Consider the following 15,608-nt stretch of genomic DNA (forward strand, 5'->3'; position numbering starts at 1 on the left):
GCCCTGTTACTTTTCCATCATAAGAAATCAGAAAAGGTTGTGGATGGTTGCCAATATCCAAACAAATTAACATGATATAAGAAGAAAGGTAGGTGAATAGATTAAAACTCAAATCCTATAAAAGAGGACATATAACCGAGATGAGACAAAAGCAATAGACAACGGATGCGCCCTTGAGGTGTTGAGATTTGAAGCTTGGGAGGTACTACACAACCCTAAGTACTAGTTTTATGTGAGTTGGCACCACAAAAGCCATTTGTGGGCTAATTACGCAAGCAGTGTGCTTTGCACCCAAAGGTGTGGACACGAATCAAGGTGTTATTTTGGTGATTGGACCCTTGTAGCACATGCGGCACCCTTAATGGAGCAAGGGGCTACTAAGAAATCCAAGGGAGGCCTTGTCAAATGGAGGAAATGAATTTTTTATCTATATGTTGGGGCAATTTGTTGAAGTGTTCAAGTCAGCGTGGTTAGGAGATGCCCTTTTGAAGGGTTGGACATACACCAAGAGAAACATATAAATATAGTGAACCTCATTTGATCAAGGGACATCCAAAGTGCAAGCATCTAAGAAAGAAGACCTCAAAGATCTAGTCGTAGCCTTGGGAGGCCTAGCGAAGTTGAGAAGACTTGTTTGGTTCATTTTTTTCTTATGACTGTGCAGGCCCAGAGTTTGGGAGGACCAAGCAGCGTTCAAGAGAAGCAATCTGGGCATATTTTCATGAAATTTTTGTGGACTTATTCTTTGTGACAGGGGCCACAGCAATTCTGGTTTGGTACAGGGAGGGTTGAGCCCTATTAGGTGCAGATCTGAGCGTGGTTTGTGTGTTGGAGCAGAGCTAAAGATAGGGACCAAGACCCTTACTAACATCGCAGTATTTAAGGCCTAGAAGAGGAGGATTAGCGCAAAAGTTGAAGAGTTTTGAGGCATAGACTGAGGGTTGACATGGGTGCAGGAAGCCCTAATCAGAGGGGACAAAAAATTCAGACAATTGCACAAGGCCGAGACCAAAATAAGCAGAAGTCTGCTAGGAAAGGTACTATTGCATTCATCAGTGTTTGATGTCTTGCTAGTGAATGAGAGTCCAAATTTGGAACAGTTGTATGGCAGCTTAAGCACAGGAAGGAATACTGTAAGAAGGTCGTCCAGAAGTGCCCTAAGTGCAGCACTTGTAAAGGACAACAAGTTGCTAGGAAAGGCAGAGTATTGGAGATCAAGTGTTGATCCTTTGAAGGAGAAAGGGGCAGCAAATAGGGCTCATCATTCATCCCTAGTTCATTGTGTGGAGAAGAACATCTACAGTGGAAAGAGGGCGGTCTCTGAGACCTAGACTTGCCATCATTATAGCAGCAGAAGAAGGCACAAGTGGGCAGACCAAAGAGTTGTTCACAAATGGAGTTGTGAACAGTTGATCGAATACCCTATGTATTGCAGAGCTTGAAGGACAAAGGAGGTAGCTAGAAGGCAGAGTTTGTTGGGCCTATGTTCAGTGACCTATAGGACCTGTGTTAACTGATAGAGGCAAATTGAGGAGCTGCAGATTGGGAAGCAAAAGGACCAGCAAATATGTTCAGGGTACATGAATTGAAAGCCGCTGAGGAGCATGCTACATCAGCAAGTAAGTCAGTTGTACTTTGTTCAGGGTAGATTGGTTGTCAAAGAACTGACAACAGCCCTAGTTGTCTTGTATCAGGGTGATTGTATGAGGGTCGTGATCCCTGGTATGGGAGCCCTAGACTATTGTATTAAAGATTGTTAATATAATGAAGTTAGGTTGAAAAAGTGAAAATTGGTCTATTGTGCACTAGTTGATTTACTGTTGTGTTTATTTTGTTGTGCAAAGTAGAGTGTCATGGAAAATTCAACATGAGTTGTCCCACTTAAATTGAAATTATAAAGAAACTTTATAGCTTTTATGATACACATTGATAGCATACAGTGATCTACTCTACAAAATATAAATATAATGTTAGGAAACGTTATCAAAAAAAAAATAGAACATTAAATTTATCTAAAGAACAACTTGATATTCCATGGGGGCGTGTCCCACATGCTCCCGGGATGGGAGGCACCTACGGAAATGTTTCCCATCTCTCCCTTTTGCGGGAACTCAGGAAAACACAAAGGTAAATGTTTCACCAATGTGGGGTACATGGTTTCCCCAAAAGAGGTGCTTGTGGGCATCCCCCCCTCAAAAAGGGTTGGGCATCCTTCTCTAGATTTTGCCTAAAAACAATAATTTATGAGCGGGGAACAGGGCTGCAGCGGAACGCCCCCCCCCTCCCCCTCAAATTCGCTCCCAAAGCACGCTTCGAGCGGGACCGCATCGAGAGCAACCCGGGAGCGCACTCCCTCAAAAAGAACACTCCCTAGATTTCTCGCAGAAAAAGATGAACCAATAACACCAAAAAAAATGATGAAGATGTTCCAATGCAATTTTTTTTCAAAGAAACGAGTTTTTGAGTGGGGCAACCTAATATTCAAGCCTATGGCCCTAGTATTGATATGCAATTCATGGTAATGTTAAATTATAAAAGTAAAAGTGACATTCTCCTTTATCTTTACTTAAATTTTTAACACTACCATGAAATGACTCGGGATGTTTGAGGGTGGTTCCGACCTCATTGGATTTCATATAGAGAAAGTAGAATTTTAGATCTCACTCAAAATCCAGCAGATTTAGCAGTTTTTCGGGATCATGGGGATTGCAATGTTTCTGCTGGATTTTGTCATGTACTAGGGTATGGGACTCGTATGTAATCAAGAGCACCAAGCCCTCTATGTACCATGATGTTAATGACATTGGTTGTTGAACTCCTCTATCATGACCCTACTAAAAATGTACCCATCACTCAAACAAAATCTTGACTTGACAAGCGACGTTTTTTCTATCTTATGTTAATGCCTAGAGGGTGATATTAATGACAAATATCCCAAGATAGACAATGATTTTGATGATATGTAGGTATTTGTTGTAGCATGACTTTTTTGGATACTAGAGGCCATCTAGAGCCGCATATTTGTTGATATATTTTTGGTTCAGAGATTGATTGCACTCGATGCTATTTTGTTTATGTGCACCTTTACATTCTATATAAATGGGAACTTGTAACTTACGAACATGTGGTTGAAGATTATAACTTCTAGATGATTGATGTTATATGGTTTAATCTATGTTTTTATGTTTTTTATATCTAATTCATCATTTTGTGTGTGTTTGTTGACATATATGCATCAAAATATATAAAAATTCGCTCCCAACACAGGGGCTTTTGAAAATGTCGCTCCCCGCTCCCGCTCCCAACATGGGAGCTTTTGAAAATGTCGCTTCCCGCTCCTGCTCCCAACACGGGAGCTTTTGAAAATGTCGCTCCCCACTCCCGCTCCCGCTCCCAAGCAACTTTGGTGGGGAAGCTTGATATTCAACCCCGAGGCCCTACTGATGCTTTGTAATCAATGGTAATGTTAAATTCTTAAAGTAAAAGGATGAAAATGAAAGATTTACTTAAATTTGTAACATTACCAATAATTGTTTCAAGATGTTTGAGAGTGCTTCCACCCTGATTGAATTTCTTATGGAGAAAGTAGAATTTTAGATCCCACTCAATATCCAATAGAATTAATAGTTTAAAGGATTTCAAGATTGGGGGACATTGCAACATTTCCATTAGACTCTATCATGTAAAGAGGGTATGGAACTAGCATTTAATTAAGAGCACCAAGCCTTCTATGTACTTCAATGTTGGTGGCACCAATTATAGAACTCCATTGTCATAACCCTCTATGTACTTCAATGTTGGCGACACTAATTGTTGAACACCTTTGTCATGACCCTAGTAGAAATGTACCCATCACTCAAACAAAATCTCTATTTGAGGGTGATATTGATAATGAGAATCCCAATATAGTAATAGCTTTGATGATATGTAGGTATTTGTTGTAGCATGGTTTTTTTGGACTATAAAAGCAATCTAGAGCCTCTTTGTTGATATATTTTTGGTTCAAAAATGGATTGCACTCGATGCTATTTCAATTATATGCACCCTTCCCTGCTATGTATATGAGAAACTTTTGCACATTTGTGTATAATGGTTTGGATTCATATGAATGCACATGAATATTTATGTATTTTTTGGTCGTTCGACCTTTTTGTCCTGTTTTTTTCTGGTTCTTGGTTTTGGGGTTAACTAATCCAATGAGCAGTCTGGTTTTGATATCATTGGTTCATTATCCATTGTTCATTTTCAGTTTTAAATTTTGAGTCTTGACTCTAGATATTGATGACCTCAGATTGAATCTTTGACTCATCATTCTTTACTATTTTTGAGTTCGAATAATTTCAATTTACTATTCTAGTCTTCAGACTTTAGTATCTACAATTTTGCTTTACACTAATCAAATTCTAGAATAATGAATGATGAATTTAAATCAATATAGATTCTTGAATATTGAGTGATGAATTTAAATCAATGTAGATTCTAGTCTCTAGAATGATGAATGATGAATTTAAATCAATGTATATAAATATTTTACTATTTCTATTTCATTGAATCATTTATGATGTATGAATCAATGTGTTCCATTATTGAATTTGAATATGAATCATGTTTATATATATATAACCCGACTTCCTCCCTGAATTTCCTAAAATTCCAGATGTTCCCACACTTCCCCCCAATATAAAATCTCTATAAAATACGCTAAACTAGCGTCTTTTTTAAGTAGATTGTCATGCATTCTCTACACAATTGACTAGAATTCTTCAAAAAAAATTACTTTTAACAGAAAGCTTGACAGGATGCAGTGTAAAGCCACTTCCAACTTACTTGCTTGGAAAAGAGACATGTAAACTATTACAATTGCATTGAAAGTCCAATAGGCAGTATAGGGCTTGGAGGCCCAACAAGATATAGACATTTTTCAATAAAAATAACGCAAAATGCAAGAATATATAATAGTAGTAGATGATAACCTAAGGTGAACATATTCACCATAATAGGATATACACATGCACAGAGATTTCAATAGTAAACAGTACTCATCATTAACTCTGATTTTCACAGGAATTATCAGAAAGAGATTCTTAAGAGATCCTGAATACAATATGAACAGTGAGAATATTCAAAGTGGCCCAAGCAGAATATTTATACACTTTTGCATATAACCACTTTCTCTCTGTTAACACTAGCAGACACTTTTCCACCGAATCATTCCCTCTCTGTTAAGACCTGCCAGTTTTACACTTATATTTCAAACTAGACCTTTTTCATACCAACAGGCAGACTGATCTCAAGGGGATATAATTTCATTCCATTATACTTACAGATGGATATTTTTGCTGAATATAATTTTAGCCAATGTTCTATTGATCACCAATGTTCTCTTGATCCAGCATCACAACTTGCAGTTGCAAGCTTTCGCTCTACCGGGGACTTGAACAATTCTGCCTGCCCCGGAAACTCTGGTTTCGGTGCAAGCCCAATCTCTCCATCCTCCAAATCACTCCACTCATCACAAACAAAATTATCAAAATCACTCGCATCTTCAACCTCAAACATGCCATCTGATAACGATCCTTCCGCAACATCATCCTCATCCATTGATTCACCATCACCATCCCGCCTTTCAGCTGTCTGCCTGTTCCCCGCTAACATCAATGCCTGAAGTTTCTCCTTCCAGAGCAAAAAGGGTCCCTTCTCTTTCAATTCCGAGCCGCGGTAAGCCTCTCTGAGAAACACAGAATCCCTATCCCCCTTGAACGACACGTAGAAAAGCTCAGGATGGCGCAAAAGCATCGCTCTCACCTTGTTAGAAAACTTGAAGGCATGCCTGAAATGGGTTAGAATATCAACCAGTGTTCTCTTCTCCACCGTAAGACTTAGCAACTCATGAATTACTGCACAGGCATGCTTCTCTGCCTCCATCGAAGCTGGTTGCAAACTAGTACGGTCTGAATAAGGCGAAATGAATGGCATTTCCTGGAACATAAGAATACGCTGCTTATCTTTCCTGGACAGGCTGTACCCATTTGGAAGATTTAACTTCTTGAACTTCCGAGGCCTGTCAAGTATAAGTTCACTGTCCGGAATATTAGCTTCTTCCGAGGCCTTTTCTGCAAAAGAGACTGCAAGAGTAGGATCCCATGAAGTCAACTCCAATGCAGGCCCATAATCTGTATCAACAACCTTAAAAAACTCAGGATACTTATTGCATAAATTAGTTCTGAAATCCATGGGGAGACCCATATCAGTAGCTAAGTGGGCAATCTTCTCCAGCAATACCCTCTTGCTCACAGACATCATTAAAAGTTTCCTGAGATTCTCAACTAAAAGACCCTCCATTTGAGATTTAATCTGCAGTTCTTCCCGGTGCAGCTGCTGTGCCTGGGGCGTCAATGTGAAATAGAAGCAGTATGCCTCTTCTTCAGTTACTTGGAAGACTGATGGGTATCTTCTCAATATGGGGATGAGCCTGCGTCCCCTCTGGAGGCCGAGGTGCTTTCTGTGCTTGGCAAGCTCTGCCACAGACATTTTGTGGTTGGGTTGTTTGAGAAGGATGTGCGTGATCTGGTTGACTAACTTGAGCTTCTTCTGGCTCTCTATGACCTTGTCGAGAGGCCGCTCTTTGCATCTCTTGATCAGAGCACTGATTGGAACAGGGGAAGGAGGAAGAATTTGAGATGCAGTGAGTGACTTCAAGTAATGGGTGGTGTCTCCCAGAAATGAGTTTTTGGTGTGAGTGAGCAAAAGGGGTCCATTTTGTGGAGTGCGAGCGCTGCTTATTCTCACAGGATTTAGGCGAGCAATTGTAGAGTGGAATATAGTGGGTTTCAGGACCGGAGTTGATGAGGGTAGTGATAAGTTTGTGAAACTCTGAGGAGATAGACCGGCGCTCATCTCCATCTCATATCATGCCTATGGCACTCATGTATATCTTCTCGCTCGAATACCCCATAAATACGCCTATGAGTAACAAAAACACTTGTCAAACCGCCATGTCATGATTAAATCGGGGTGAATAGCTTTTACGAGCCACTGAAATCTTGATCGTTGAAGGGTACTGAAATCTTGGACCTTGCATAATTTGGATTGGTTAATTGCGTGTATGGAACAGAAATATCTATTTGTCTTGGGGTTTTACGACTAACTTTTAAAATCACTTGCAAAGTCCCATCTATTGTGTAGTATGTTATCGAGATTTTAATATTTCTTAATATTATATTGTACCTAGTGTAAAGTATAAAATATATATTTTAGAGTCTCGTTTTAAGTTTCTTTAAGGTGAATTTGATTGGATCCACTCGTAAATTTTACTAGGTAGAGACATCCTTTCTTTTAACTAGGTATGAGATAAAAATAAGAAAAACTAAACCCAAAAGTAAAAGAGCTAAGTATAAAAAAGTAGAAGTTTAGTTAGCAATAACTTTTATTCGGTGAATTTAGTTTTACTAAATTAATGATAATTACATTAAATCTATGGAGTATAGATTAGTTTAGTTTTCACTATGTTTTATGTTTAAAGTTCATGAGAGGTTGAGGATGAGAGTCATTTTCGAGGGAATTAAAGAGGCATTCAAGCTCAATCGAGCTTTGCAAAATCCTGGTGATAGCATCCCATCACTGGGTAGATCATTATTCCATCCAATAGACGAGTTGGATATGGCCTAAATTCAACCTAATTACAAAAAAAAAAAAAAAACTACATTAAATAAAAGTGGTTGATATATATTGATTGGTATTATTAGTTTTAGGTGGTGGAAAATGGCCTCGATCAATGTATATCAACCACTTTTACTTTAATGTGATTGTTTCTACTTGGCAGTGAACATGTGAGGGGAAGAATATATATCAACCACTTTTACTTTAATGTGATTGTAGAACATGTGAGGGGAAGATTAGTAGACCATGGTTGATTATGGTTGTCCACATTTAACTATAGTTGACTATGGTTGACCATGTTGCCAGAGTTTGGCAATGTTGACCATGGGTGACCATGTTGGTCAAAATGGTTGACCACTTGATCATGGTTGACCATAGTCAAGTATGGTTGTTGATGTTTGACCACTTGGTCAATCTTGGTTGACCATGGTCAAGGATGGCTAACCTTGGATGACCAATTAGTCAAGTATGGTTGACCATACTTGACCACTTGGTAAACCATCGTTCACCATGGTCAAATATGGTCAATCAAGGTTAACCATGGTAAAGTGTGGATGACCATAGTTGGCAACTTGACTTTAATTTGCAATAGTTGACCACTCGATGATGGTCGACCATGGTTAACCATAGTTGACCACTCGATGATGGTCGACCATGGTTAACCATAGTTGACCACCTAACCATTGTTGGCAATGGTTGAACACTAAACCATGGTTGACCATGGTCTAATGTCCTCTAAGGTTAACTATGGTTGAATATGGTTGACTAGGGATGACAATGTTTGACCAAGGTTACTCGTGTTTGGCCATGGTTGTCCATGATTGTCCATGGTCGACCATGTTTCCTCTAGTTAGGGAAAAAGACTAACATAGAAAAGTATACAAAAGTGTACAAGTGTGGAATGTGAGTATAATTCAAGTATACCAAATGAACAGTAAGGAAATTAAAAAGTACAATTTATCCAAAACACATTGTAAGGTTTTTAAATGTCGACTTATATGAGAATATTTAAGCAGAGCACAAAATGAGAATTATACACATTTAAATAAGAAAATAATGCTTATAGCTAGCAATTGTCCCAAAAGGTACAAAGAGAGGCCGATAGAGTTATGAAGTTGGAATTGTTGAATTTCTATAAAAGATTTAAAAGTACAAGTATTTTTCTAAAAAATATTAAAATTTTAAAAATAAAAAATAATGAATGTTGGAAACCACATAACATGTACAGTTTAAATTATTTTATTAACATATATATATATATATATATATATATATATATATTTATTAAAATCTCAATTGTATTGTCAATTCGGGTATTGGTTAACTTTTACACAAACATATGCTTCCACAATTGTAACTCTTCTCCAACATTGATTCATTTTCTTCGTGAAACCTGCCACATTAGTGCAGTGCAATAAGAAATATTTTAAAGAAAGGTTGAGAAATCTTTCTTTATATATAAATATATATATATATATATTTTTAATATATTTTGAATTTTTTTTAAAATGAGCAGTTTGTATCAAATCTATCTGTGCTTGTCCCAAGTAAGATCCATTTTTGATATTTCATTTACTTAATTATTCATAAATCTTTTTAATATTTCTACTCATTATTTGTTCACAATGGACAGTGCAGACCATTGTCACTATGAAGCTCTGACAAACTAGATTGTGGGGATTATCGGGCGGTCTGGCAGTGTTATGGGACCCGACATGGGTCAAAGCTAGAGCTTTCAAATGTTGTGCAGGCATTCTTATTACTGCCTGTATCAGGGGGCAATCAAAATTGCTCAATATATTGAACATTTATGCTCCCTACAAGAACAGGACATCCTTCTGGGATTCAGTTTTTTCTTCTGGGATTCTAGACATTGAATCATTGCTGATCGTCGGTGATTTCAACGCTACCCTAAATTCAGATGAATGCTGGGGGAACTGCCGCAAGAACGACCCCATTGCTGACAGGTTTCGCTCTGAGTTTCTGTGCAGAAATTTGATCGATGTCATTCCAGGTAAATTATGCCCCACATGGGAGAACGGCAGAATCGGCTCAGCTTTTATTGCCAAGAGGCTTGATCGCTTCATCATTAATGCAAGAATTGTTGCTGAATGGGGTATGCCCGTTGCAAGAACTGGAGATGACCGCACATCGGATCACCGCCCTATCCTCCTTGATTGGCTGGAACCTCAACACAGGTTAGGCTACTCCTACAAATTCAGCAGGGTCTATTTGTCCGACGCGTCCTTCAATGAGGCCATAAAAAACAAATGGAACGAACTAAAGCAGTCTGAAGCGCTATCTTCTTTCCGTGAAAAGATACAGTCCCTAAGGGAAGTGGCCAAGGATTGGACGATTAGACTGAAGAAGAAGGATAAAAAAGAGCTTGCGGACATTAAAAAGGAAATAAGTACCCTCTCTCTTTCAGTAAATTTCGACAGCCTTTCATTTGAACAGCTAAATCTCTTCAGAACATTGGAGAAAAGAAAACAAGAATTATTACAAAAAGAGGAGTCATCCTGGAGACTCAAAAGCAGGGCGTTGTGGCTCAAGGAGGGCGACCGCAACACCAAGTTTTTCCATCATTTTGCAAACGCAAGAAGGAGCAAAAATTCTATATGGAGAATCCAAGACAGCAACGGGGGTTTTCTTCATTCGCAGCATGAAATTTCGATGGAAGCTACAAGACATTTTCAGAATCAATACAAAAGGAGGACGACTGACATAGCTGATGTCTTCTGGGCGGTCGACCAAGTACCACTCATGTTTGATGATGACGCCAATTCTCTTTTTCTTAAGCCCATTTCCGAAGAGGAACTACATGATGCCATCAAGAAATTCAAAAAAGATAAATGTCCTGGACCTGATGGCTGGACAATTGAGTTCTTCTCGCATTTTTATGACATGTTCAAAGAAGATTTATTGGGGATGGTGGATGCCACTCGCATTTCTGGGCACATTAACAGTGCTTTCACTGCGACGTTCATTGCTCTGATTCCCAAAAAGGAGAGCTCCGAGTCCTTCGCTGACTACAGACCCATCTCATTATGCAACATCCTTTTCAAAATTATATCTAAAATAATAGCTGAAAGATTGAAGCCTGTTCTTAATAACTATATATCAATGGACCAACATGCTTTTTTATCAGGGAGAAACATTCATGATGCTGTTGCCCTGGCACAGGAATGTTTATTTTCTGTCTCATCCAGACTCACTGATGCTGCCTTTCTCAAGATCGATTTGGAAAAGGCTTTCGATTGTGTAGACTGGGGATTTCTCAGGATTCTTCTTGCTAAAATCGGGCTGAGGACACAAGGGATCAATTGGGTGATGGCATGTGTCGAAAACGTGTCATACTCTGTTATCATCAATGGCATCCCGTCATCCTTTTTCCAGGCTGAGAGGGGTCTGCGCCAGGGCTGCCCTCTCTCCCCCCTTCTCTTTATACTGGTCATGAACTCGCTCAGCTCCCAGATTAGCAAAGCCGTTGCAGACAAGCGATGCCTCCCGGTCAAGATCAGTAAGGATATCTCCCTGTCTCACAACCTCTTCGTTGACGACATCCTTGTCTGCGCCATGCTCCAAAAATCTTGCTGGCTCTGCCTCAATGAGATCTTCCTGAAGTTTCAGTCAGCTACGGGGATGGTTATCAACAAATCCAAATCTATGCTGTTCCACAACGATTCTCAACTGGAGCTCGTTCAATGGATTGCGGAGACATTCGGCATTAATATGGCGCCCATTACAGAGGGTTTTAGATATTTGGGATTTCGCCTAAAACCCAAAGGGAACCGGCAACCTGACTGGTTATGGCTCGTGGACCTTTTCTACAACAGGATCTCCAGCTGGGAAATGCGGTTCCTCTCACTAGGAGGCAGACTCATCCTTGTACAATCCGTTCTCACTCATCTGATCGTCTACTGGGCCCATCTATACTTCCTCCCCGCCTCTATCATCAGAAAAATCGAATCCCTGTCTGCCAATTTCCTATGGGGCGGAAGATCTCAACTGACAAAGATACATTTGGTCAAAATGGCTTCCATCTCGAGACCGAAACGGGACGGCGGCTGGGGTTTACTTCATTTGAAATCTTTTGGCATGGCTCTCCTTTGTAAGACTCTGCACAGAGGCATCTTCGGCAATGGCGTTTGGAGCACATTCATCAAGCAAAAGTATTTGAAAGATAGGCCGATTGCTTATTGGTTCAGGAGACAGTCCCTTGGAACAAAACGAGGATCCGCCATATGGCGTAGCCTTAGAAAAATACAGTCGCTCTTCATGTCCTTCCTAAAATGGTCCCTACACACTGGTTCAAGCATCCTACTTGGTATCGACCCCACTGCTCATGGTCTAGAATCCTCGCTCACCCCTCAGATCTTAGCTTTTCTCCACTCGAAGGGGCTTTTCACCTGGGACAAAGTCATCCGCTCCTGGTCTTCTTCTTCACCGATCTGGAAGGACGGTGATGACCTTGGTTTTCCCCCTCTTTTGCGGCCCTCATGGAATGCTGTCATTCATTGTTTCCAGAACATTGGTATCTCTCAATCCGGACACAAAGATGAGCTTATTTGGTCGATGGGGATCACCAACCAGCGTGCGAAAGTCAAAGATATATATTCTGCTGTTTCCTCATCTCTCCCGTCGCTGCCCGGACCCCTTTTTCCAAACAAATTGTGGAAATCAACAGTCCAGCTCAAGGCTGTTCTTTTCTCCTGGCTAGTCTTCTATAATAGAAACCTGACATGGGAGGTTCTCCAAAAGAAAGGCTGGACTGGGCCCGGAAGATGCTGCATGTGTTGTCAAGCGCTCGAGACAAATTTCCATATGTTTTTTCAATGCCCGGCCACGACTCAAATATGGTTTGAACTCTCCTCCACATATGGCTTTCCCCTGCAGTCTTTTTCTTCTGTCCTGGATGCTTTCAGTTGGTGGTCGGATCAGCGGCCCGCATGGAGATCCCTTTTCATCTTCACGTGCTGGACCTTGTGGAAATGGCGGAACTCCTGCATCTTCCAGGATCTCAGGACTCCTCTCTCCTCCACTTTGATCCATATATCTGCCACGATCGATCCTTCCTGATTGATCCTTCCTCATCCTGCTGTTTTGTTCAATTTTTCTATCTCTTCTCTGTTTCTATGTCCCTTTCCTCAGGTCTATTTCTCTATGTTTTGATATCCTCGTCACAGGTTGCTCTTAGCCTCTTCATGAATCATTATGGTTCGGGCTCTGCTATGTCATTTATGTATGGTTTCATGCTGTAAATGCGCCTCTCGGCCATCTGCGCCTCTCGGCCATCTTCTCATGCTTCTTAGCGGCCGGACTGTTTCGGTCTCCATCCTTATGGTTATATGTTATATGTATGGCTATGTTTCTTGGCCTGTCTTGCCGGCCAGCCTCACATGCTTATGTATCCTCTCATCATTTTCCAGAATATAATATCATGTTTTTTTCCCTCTGAAAAAAAAATGAAGCTCTGACAAACTGTATAATTCATACAGTTGGGCAGTACTTAAGCAAATGCTGTGAACTTTGCATGATCTTTTCATAAAGTTGACTGCACCAAAAATGAGATCCATAAATTTAGAGAAGCCTACACCACTAATTGAGAAAATCAAATCATGGAACTCTTCAAGAAACTCCATTTCTAGTTTTTCATTTTCAGGCAAAACAAATGAAGACATGCTCCTTACGATCAAAATCCCAAAACCCAAACATCTAAGACAAAATGGCAAAAAAAACTTATTTATCAGCACGTGATAGACCAATCAAGACTTCAGGCAGAAAGGGGCCAAAAGAAAGGGGAAATGAGTCGTTTTTATCTTTTTCTGTGGTTGCTGCTTGTTGTAAAACACTGTTGGTTGTTTGAGAGATTTGGATGGAATTTTAAAGAGAGGTAGACTATGATGGCTTTACTTATGGGGAGTGTTTGGAGTCTTCTAAATGGATATGAGGTCAACCTGAAGGAGATTCTCTGTGATTTCCTGTTCAGCAGGTTCACTTTTTCCTTTTGACAAGCTGCTATGAAGATCCTTCTCTGTATTTCAACTTCTTTCAACAATATCCTTTTGTCATCTAATTCTGTTTACAGCTTGTTACATTTTAGTATAAGTTCTTTTACAAATGATTTGCAATACTCATTTATTTCTATTTTTGTTTCTGTTTTCAATTTCCTGAGACAATATTCTTTTGTCTTCCAATTTTGTTTACAGCCTGTTGGATCTGAATATAAGTTCTTTTACATATGATGTGAAAAATTGATTTACTTCTATTTTTGTTTTCTGTATTTCAACTTTTTCACACACTATCCTTTTGTCTTCCAATTCTGATTTACAGCCTGTTACATCCAAGTACAAGTTAGTTTTAAAAGACTGAGGTGCATAGCAGGTGCATGGAGTACTATAACATTTTATTTAGCAAATGTTTAAAAAAATAATATAGCAACTTAAAAAAATAATATAGCAACTTTTTATCCTGTTCATGGAAAAATATCTGGACAAAACCAAAAAACATCATCAAAATAAGTGGGTTACTCAAAAACGTTACAGCAGCAGCATCTTGAATCCACATTTTCTACGACCTTGTACCCTTTCCCTTGTTTGATCAAGTTAACGGATTATTATTCCCTTACAAATGGACTTTTTGTGATCCATTGTGGAAACAATGATCTGCTTGTTATAGTCTAAAGAAGTATTTTTTTTATAAAATATTTTGCCAATCACCAGATCTCTTTGATTTTTAATGTGGTATATGATGCATTTTCAACAGCCAAAAAAATGGTGTAGCCAATTCGAGAAAGTAGATAACCCTTCATTACTGTTTTACTGTGCACAAGTTCTGCTGTTTTAACTGAATGATTACATCGTTATACCTGTTGGTGTAAAAGCCAAGGTTGTATCATATCACTTGATAAGATGTTCGAGGTAGCCAGTTGGAGGAAATGGATGGCTTTTGAAGGCTTTTTCACTGTGGACCAATGCTGCTGTTTAAATTAAAACGTTACACCGTTTACTTATTGGTGCAAGGCTGCATCATGTTTATCTATTTGTTTTTAGTGAGCATCATATTGGAACTCAGAAAAAATTATATATGCGTTAAAAAAATTAGGTACATCTAACCAAATGTATAAGAAAATGGAAATGAAGTCCATGGTAGACTCTCCTCCAAAAGTTCTCTGTTTTGGTGCTGTTACATCCAAAGTGCTTATTGATGGTCAAGAAAGGCAAGTTGGGGGAGGCTAGGAAGCTCTTCTATGAAATGCCTAACGAAAACATTTGCCCCATTGTGGTCACATACAATGCTATTATTGATAGTTTTTTGTAAGAAAGGCAAGTTGGAGGAGGCCAGGGAACTCCTCTATAAAATGCCCAACAAAAATATATCCCTGTTAATGTCACATATGCTACATTGGGTAAGGGGGTGTAAGCAAAGGGCTCTAGCAGTACACCAAGAACGTGATTCGAGATCCGAATGATGACCAAGTGAAGTTTGTCATTGACAGAAAGAAGAATGAGCTGTTGGGGTCATTACGACCTACATTTCTCGAGAGATTCACTTTCATACAAGCGGGATCATCTATCTGTAGACAGTTTCACTGTACTCAAGAAGTCCACAACACCTAGATTGTGATGATCCCAGAAGTATGACACCTAGACTTATGCATTACAAAGATACTCAACGGCAATATTACTAAGGCTATAAAACGTACATAGAAAATCGCTGATGTGAAAAGTACACATTATATTGTTGATGAAAAACAGGAGACAATTTTTCTAACTAAAAAGGATATAAGGATGCTTAAGAAATTTTGACTGTTCAAGCTAACCTCCTTTTGCTTTCACAGTTAAGTTTTGTTCTTTTCCCTATTTGTTGTTTAACCTAGTGTTCCTGTCATCTTCCTGTATACAACTTCTGTTCAAGCTAACCTCCTTTTGCTTTCACAGTTAACCTTT

The 15,608-nt window shown here is 39.3% G+C and overlaps 1 pseudogene across 3 annotated transcripts in view; it reads right to left on the bottom strand.

The window, feature by feature from the left end:
- LOC149206747 (protein WHAT'S THIS FACTOR 1, chloroplastic pseudogene) overlaps positions 1 to 6,962 on the bottom strand; it is a 36,656-nt pseudogene extending 29,694 nt beyond the window's left edge. For all 3 annotated transcript variants that reach the window (XR_016252588.1, XR_016252587.1, XR_016252589.1), the window contains exon 1: positions 5,325 to 6,962. The product of XR_016252588.1 is annotated as a protein WHAT'S THIS FACTOR 1, chloroplastic pseudogene, transcript variant X2 (transcript). The remainder of the gene's footprint in view (positions 1 to 5,324) is intronic.
- Positions 6,963 to 15,608: the final 8,646 nt, after the last annotated feature.

The sequence above is a fragment of the Pinus tabuliformis genome, chromosome 1_2 (assembly GCF_031772625.1).
Source record: "Pinus tabuliformis cultivar Carrire ecotype Pingquan chromosome 1_2, CPIR1, whole genome shotgun sequence".
Classification (NCBI taxonomy): Eukaryota; Viridiplantae; Streptophyta; class Pinopsida; order Pinales; family Pinaceae; genus Pinus; species Pinus tabuliformis.